The sequence below is a fragment of the Chrysochloris asiatica genome, unplaced genomic scaffold (assembly GCF_000296735.1).
Source record: "Chrysochloris asiatica unplaced genomic scaffold, ChrAsi1.0 scaffold00006, whole genome shotgun sequence".
In the NCBI taxonomy this organism is placed as follows: Eukaryota; Metazoa; Chordata; class Mammalia; order Afrosoricida; family Chrysochloridae; genus Chrysochloris; species Chrysochloris asiatica.
Window position 1 is genome coordinate 36,482,155 of NW_006408524.1, and position 6,510 is coordinate 36,488,664.

Here is a 6,510-nt window from a genome sequence, read left to right on the forward strand (position 1 = left end):
AAGCCAGTGGAATAAGGCAAGAAAAGGAACCAAGACATTATTATGGAAAAAAAAGAGACAAAAATGATCATTTTTTGCAGATCTCATGATTGTTAACCAAAAGAAAAATGCTATAATTCATAAGAGAGTTCAGTAGAATGACTGCATATAAATTAGTAACTAAAATAAGGTATTGATTTTATTACTGAATTTTGTACTCTGTTATTTTCAACTTAATATAACAATCTTTGATATTCCTAATAGTACCTGTGGTTTAAGGTTCCCTCTGAATATAGTTTAAAACACTGTCTTAGTTCTCTAGTTCTGCTATTACAAAAATAACCACAAATGGATGGCTTTAACAAACAGAAATTTATAATTTCACAGTTTGGGAGTCTAGAAGTCTAAAATCAGAGTGACGGCTCTGGAGAAACATCCTCATTGCCTTTAAGTATGCCTTGGCGATCTCCATGTGTCTTAGCATCATTCTTTCCCGGATATCAGAGCTTCACAGTGCAGGGACCTCTAATCCAAAGGAGGCACTATTTCCAATCTTTCTTTCTTGGTGGTAGTAGGTCCCTTTTATCTGCTCATTTATCTTTTCCTTTTATTATCTCAAGAGATTGAAAATAAAACCTAGTCCCATAGATTGTGTCCAACCTCATTGACATCATAGAACTATGGATTTACAGCACATGGGATAATTACATCAGAGGAGGGCTTATCACATGAGATCACATTATGGGGGGCAATGATTACAATAGAGTAAATCTCATCATGGAGAATAACTATATCTTTTAATGACTGAACCACTGAGAATATAGGCTCAGATAAATTGACACAAATGCTTCACAATTACAGCCACTATCCCAATTTAACATAAGATTTTCTTGAAGATTTTACAGCATTTAATCTAAGCTCTGGTAGTACAGTGGTTACCAGACAAGCTGCCAACCTCAAGGTCAGCAATTTGAAACTACCAGCTGGAATTCATTTTTGTGCATTTTTTAATGTTGTTTTCCCATTTGATAGTCACCTGTCCAGATAAATAATTGGAGCATTACTTATTTAATAACTTGATATTCCAGTTTTATCATATACTTGAACCCTTGAATTAATACTACTTCAGGAGCATTACTTATATGCACATGTAATTTACAACCTGTGATATGCAGGTGATACAACATTGCTTACTGAAAGTGAAGAGGACTTAAAATACTTACTGATAAAGATCAAAGAGCACAGCCTTTGGTATGGATTACATCTCAATGTAAAGAAAACAAAAATCCTCACCACCGGACCAATAAACAACATTCTTATCAACAGATAAAAGATTGAAGTTGTCAAGGACTTCATGCTTCTTGGTTCCACTATCAACACTCATGGAAGCAACAGTCAAGAAATCAAATGACATATTGCATTAGGCAAATGTGCTGCACAAGACCTTTTTAAAGTGTTGAAGACCAAAGATGTCAGCTTGAAGACTAACGTGCACCTGACCCAAGCCACAGTATTTTCAATAACCTCACATGCATGCAAAAGCTGGTAAGTGATTAAGGAAGACCGTAGAAGAATTGATGCTTTTGAGTCTCTGAGTGTTTTTCTAGAAATTTGCCTCAAAACCTCATTTGAGAGTGCTATCTTTTACCTAAGGAGCCCTAGTGGCACTGTAGGATAAACACTCAACTGCAAGGTCTGCAATTCAAACCCACCAGATGCTCTGAGGGAGAAAGATCAGTGGTTCTGCTCCTGTAAAGATTTACAACATTGGAAACCCTATACAAGGTCACTGTGAGTTGGAATTGACTTGATGGCAGTGGCTTTGCTGTTAGTATCTTTAACTTAAGATCTTTGAGTGGAGGACAAAATTTGTGCTTAACTACTAATCTGGTAGCGTAATGGTTATGAGTTGGGCTGCTAACCTCAAGGTCAGCAGTTCAAAGCTACCAGCTGTTTCACAGGAGAAAGATGAGGCTTTCTGATCCCATAAAGATTTACAGCCTGGGAAACCTTATACAGTGTCACTATGAGTAGGAATGGACTCCACAGCACACCACCACTAATCTAAGCGGAGTCCCGGTGTGATGCAGTGGAACAAAAGTACTGGACTTCAAGGTTGTTTTGAACCACAAGGTCCGCAACCACAAGATTCAAACTCACCAGCAGCATCTTTGAAACCCTATGTGTCAGAACTGACTCACCAGCACTTAACAACAACGTCTAAGAGCTCTGGTGTGGCACGCTGTAGGATAAGCACTGGACTGGTATCTAAAGGTCTACAATTTGAACTCACCAGTAGCTGATGTGTTGGAACTGACTCCAGTGGAAGCAAAACAAGAACAAATAATGTAATGTTAGGCAGTTTAAATCCACACAGTGGCACCACAGAAGAAACACCTATTGATTTGCTTTCCTTAGAGACTGTAGCCAAGAAAACCCTATGGAGTCAGAACAGTGTTGATGGGTTTAGATTTTTTTGTCTTTTGCTCTATGAATTTCCAATTATTTAGCTCCAGTAGGATTTGTTGGCAATCTGTTTTCATATACTTTATATCTCTGGGAATTCTTTATTTTATTTTTTGCTTCTTAGCTAAGTAAATATCAATGAGAAGACTTTTTAAAGTTTCTGGAAAATGGAATGAAAAGATCATGGAAAATTTCCATAAATTTTTTAAGTCCCCTCCTATTTATTTATTGGTTGTTGTTGTTGTAAGTGCTATGGAGTTGGTTCCAACCCACAGCAACCCTGTACAGGGCTTCCGAGGAGCAGTTGGTGGGTTAGAACTGCAGACCTTGTGGTTCCAAGTCCAGTGCTGATCCTATAGTGCCACACCAAGAGTCCATATTTATTGGTTAGCCTTCCACATTTTGCTCGTGATAGTTATCTGGAGCTACTATAACAAAGACCACAAGTGGATGGCTTTAGCAAACAGAAATTTATTTTCTCACAGTTTAGGAAGCTAGAAGTCTGATTGCAGAGTACCAGACCAGGGGAAGGTTTTCTCTCTGTGTCACCTCTGGGAGAAGATGCTTAACTTTTTACTTTCTGTTTCCTAGTTCTTTAGAGATCTGCATGTGGTTTGGCATCAATCTTTCCCCATCTCTGCTTCTAGTTTGCATTTTCCTTCCACTGGCTTCACAAAGGAGAAGGAGAATCAAACTCAAAATCAACACAAGGCCAATTGCTATGAAGTGGAAGTCAGACGTGCTTCCACCCTTCAATCTTCTGTACCCTATTTTGACACCAATGTCTCTGCCACATCACTCTCTGCCTCACATCTGGGTTCCATAATCCTTTACACTGGTCACAGAGAAATCAAAGATGACACTCAAGATTATGGGGTTAATTAGGGAAGTGAATAAGGAGCTCTGGTAGCGTAGTGGTTATGAATCAGGCTGCTAACCTCAAGGCCAGCAATTCAAAACTACCAGATGTTCTGCAGGAGAAAGATGAGGTTTCTGCTCCCGTAAAGATTTACAGCCTCGGAAACCCTCTACAGGGTCGCTATGAGTCGGAACCGACTCCACAGTACTTAACATCAACAACAGGGAAGTGAATAGGGTCCAATTCAGGATCAGAAACAACTCAGGATACAGCTGTTCTCCAATCAGAAATGCCTCTTCTGTCATATTGAAGCCACGCCTCACTCTTGTATGTGGCCTCTCAGTCATGTGACCCCTTGAATTCTGCCCTGCTCAGGGAAGTATTACAATGCTCCTTTAGTCAGTCAATAAACACCCAAAGGACATATTTTGCAAGCCAGTCTTCTGCTTTACTCAGTCCACGGGCCAGGAAGCCTACAGCTGCTCTGTCTCTCCAGGCCACTGCACATACCACCACACTTTTCTAGGTAGGAATCTCCCAATCTGCAAATGACTCTTCTTTCTGGATGGTCTTGGAATCATCTGTTCCTGCTTTTGAGATGGCTTCTTTTAAACCTAGCTGGATGGCGAGGCTAACCAATCATAGCATTAGAGTCCTGTACAAACCTATTTGCATGATCCCATCCAATCATGTGGTAGGAGTTAAGAAGACTTTGTATAGAAAAGCCATATCAAGTAAATTCATGATACTACAACTATCCATTCCCTCAGTGGATTATAACCTGGAACTGAACTCACTCCTATGCTCAACTCTGAGTCAAACAACAGACAGAGTTATAAGATGAACAGTAACCAGAAGAAGGTATGTACTCCTTAGAACAATCAACCATGTGAGATCAAAAGTGCAGCAATTGCCCAGGAATAAAACTAAGAAGGCAGAAATGGGTAGGAAGTAACAAAGGGAATGGTAAACACGGGAAAGAAGTTGGAAAAGGAGTGCTGTTACATTGCACAGAGATTGCAATCAATGTCACACACACAAAATGCGTATGAATCATTGAATGGAAAACCAATTTGCTCTATAAACTTTCATCCAAATGACAATAAAAAGTTTTTAAAAATGTGTATAGATGGGGTCCATTGTGAGAAATTAGGTCTAAACAATATTTTTCAAAGATTTATAGTAAACAAAGAAGAGTTCATTTTCTTAATCTCTAATGCACACTAGGAGTGTTTACTGGAATTCAGTCTGAGTATAAATTTCTAAATGTAACGTTGACAGTATCTCTTATCAGATGACATGATTAATGATGTTTTCTTCAGAGTAGCTTCAGTTAGTGTTTATTAAGATGCTTCCCAAATCCTAATGCTCTTTCAAAGATACAATGAGATGATTATACTTATGAGAACCCTGCAAGAATCAAAAAAGATAAATCAGTGATCGAATGGTTTTAAGTAATACATTTTAGCCAGCTTTAATTATTATGCAACTAGTGACTGTCTTTTCCTTTTTTAACACTCTATTCAGTTTCTTTTCTAAGAAAACCATTATTATTTTTTTTTATCATAAATGTTTTTGTTTTGGCTAGAAGCAGCATGGCTATTAAGAAAAGAAGCCAAACAGAAAGCAAAGAAGAAAAAAACCACATTTTTAAGTCTGTGAGGCAGATGCTGTCTATCCAACAAGAGACCACTTAAAGTTGTGAAAGGGAGTCTCCCTTCTTTAAACAATGAGATTGCCAGTCACTGCATAACATTTGCAATAACTGCCAGTCTTGGTTGGACGTATGACCCAGAACTGGTCATGGATACCCAAAAAGAAAGTTGCCAGGTTACTGGATGGGCTTCTGCTTTTCTTATCAAAGATTCAGATGAAATCAAAGAGTCACCCATCATTCTTTTTTTGACTTGAGAATAAATGTGTTGCCTAGAGCTGGACAGTCATCTTGCAACAATGATGTGACAAAACTAAGGATGAAAAGATAATGTGCTGAAGGTGATAGCTCAGAAAAATAGGAAGAGATTGTGTAGTAGTGGCATCGGTGACCAGCTGAACCACAATGCCTACCACAAAATTGTTTGATATGTGGGAAAAACAAGTCTGCATTTCTTTGAACCTCTGTTAGACAAGTTTTCTGTTGCTGGTAGTCAAACACTATCCTAACAAATACAGTTTACAAGATGAATAATCTAACCTTGAAACCACAAAATTAGGTAGCATTTTTATAAACTTTTCATTTATCTTTTCAAGTAATTATTTTAAAAATACAAACGTTTCATTGTGAACTAAGTGAAGGTTTGCAAACAAGATGAGCAGTTTTGCATTCAACAAATCATACACTTTGTTTCTTCTCAGTGATTACCAAACTCTCCATGTAACAATAGTTACACTTCTCTGGGGTTTCCTTCTCAACTTTGTGCTTAAGGTAAATGTTTCCCTTTTGATTTCGAATGAGTGACCATTCCGTCATTCATAGTGAGCATACCTTCATGGTGTTTCTATCTTCCCTGTTGTTATGTTGTTATGTGCCATAGAGTCGGTTCCGACCCATAGCAACCCTGTATAGGGTTTCCGAGGGTGTAAATCTTTACGGGAGTAGAAAGCCTCATCTTTCTCCCACGGAGCAGCTGGTAGTTTCGAACCGCTGACCTTAAGGTTCGCAGCCCGATTCGTAACCACTACGCTACCGAGCTATCTTCCCTATATACCTATTACTGCTTGGCTGGAAATTGAGTCATGAGAGTATCTACTTACCAGACCTGAAGGGTTGTCAAAGGTCGTAGTCTCAGGTTCCTCCTGAAGGGTTGTCAAAGGTCGTAGTCTCAGGTTCCTCCAGTCATATATATAGTCTCAGGTTCCTCCAGTCAGATATATATATATATTGTTGTTAAGTGCCATCAAGTCAGATCCGACCCATAGCGACCCTATACAGGGTTTCTGAGGAAGAACTGGTGAGCTTGAAACGCCGACCTTACAGTTCAAACAGCTTTGCAGTCTGGTGCATTAACCCACAGTGCCCCACCAGAACTATGTATATATACTTTTGAGTTTTGTTTAACATATTCTGCAGCTCTCTCTAGGTGTGGAGTCTTAGTGTGGCACTGTAGGATAAGCGCTGGACCACAAGGTCGATTTGAACAACCAGGGTGGCGGTTTAAACCCCTCAGTCGCTCCTTGGAAACCATATACAGGGTCACTGTGAGTCT